The sequence below is a fragment of the Chinchilla lanigera genome, unplaced genomic scaffold, assembly GCF_000276665.1.
Source record: "Chinchilla lanigera isolate Chin_1 unplaced genomic scaffold, ChiLan1.0 scaffold00057, whole genome shotgun sequence".
NCBI classification, from domain to species: Eukaryota; Metazoa; Chordata; class Mammalia; order Rodentia; family Chinchillidae; genus Chinchilla; species Chinchilla lanigera.
The window spans coordinates 9,899,020-9,900,156 of NW_004955458.1; the positions used below are offsets into that span (position 1 = coordinate 9,899,020).

The following is a 1,137-nucleotide window of genomic DNA, read 5'->3' on the forward strand; positions in this document are numbered from 1 at the left end:
GCGGCAGCACGGCCGAGTTCCTGAGGATGTCCACGACGTCCTGCAGCTGCTCCGCCACGTGCTGCTGCAGCAGGCGCGAGGCCACCACGGCGGCGCCCGAGCCCGCGTGCCCGTCGAACAGCGACCAGTAGTGGCAGGAGACGCCCTCGGATTCCTGGCGGGAGAGGGAGGGGACAGGGAGGTGAGGGCCTGCGAGGCCTGCAGCGCGCCAGCTCGCACGCGGGGTTCTGACTTCATGCTGGAAATTGCGGGGCTCGAACACCGCAAGTTAGCTTGTTGCTGCTGCCACCCGCAGTAGTGGCTGCGTGACCCAGAGCGGTGGTCCCTCCCGTCCTAGCGGAGAAGCCTGGTCTCACACACTGGTCTCGGCTTGGAAGGCAGATCCCGCTCCCCTGCGATGTGCGTGTTTGTGGTAAAACACCATCCCCGCCCCGGAGCCTGCACGAGCCCCGCTTTCACTTCTAACTTCCTACCTCTGTTCTGCGTCCACCCCAGTCTAGGTGTGCCTTGGAATCTTCTCACATGTTAGACGCTCTCTGTATGTAACAAGTAGACCCACTGCCCCTCCACCCAGGCCGCCTCGCTTGCAGATAACTGCCCCATCTTCCTTGGTCTACATTCTAGAAGGCGCTTCCCCTAGACATGGAGCCTAGCGCCATCCTCTCAAGAGGCAGCGAGTTCAGATCTTTCTGTGCCTCCTCCTTCCCTGGTTCTCCGCCTGAGTCACTGGCATCTTCCTTTTCCCTCTGCCCTGAACCTACGTGCCGCCCGTGTTCCTTCGTCTACACGGCTTCTGCCAGTGGATTTCTAGACGACTTCAGGATGAGCACGTTAGAAGCCACGTTTAAATCACACACGGATACTTAGCCCCAGGGAGGAAGTGAGCTCAACGATGTCACCGGTGACAGAACACAGTGCCTAGAGAAACCCCACACGTATGTGGTAGGCTGGTGTTCGCCAGGAGCGCCACGAATGCCCACTGAGCAGAGGACTGCCTGTTCAGTAAATGGTGTTCGGACAGCCGGTACCGTGTGAGGTGTGACCAAAAATTACGGTGAATGCTTAAAGCCCCTCGGAATACTCCGACACTTCGTACACACCTAGCCCATCATTCTTTTTTTTTTTTTTTTTTTTTTT

The 1,137-nt window shown here is 58.2% G+C and overlaps 1 protein-coding gene across 1 annotated transcript in view; it reads right to left on the reverse strand.

The window, feature by feature from the left end:
- Positions 1-148, reverse strand: part of Ppm1h (protein phosphatase, Mg2+/Mn2+ dependent, 1H) — a gene marked incomplete in the record, with an annotated part of 156,539 nt that extends 156,391 nt beyond the window's left edge. The window contains 1 exon segment of the mRNA XM_013520940.1: positions 1-148.
- Between the last annotated feature and the right edge of the window lie 989 nt (positions 149-1,137).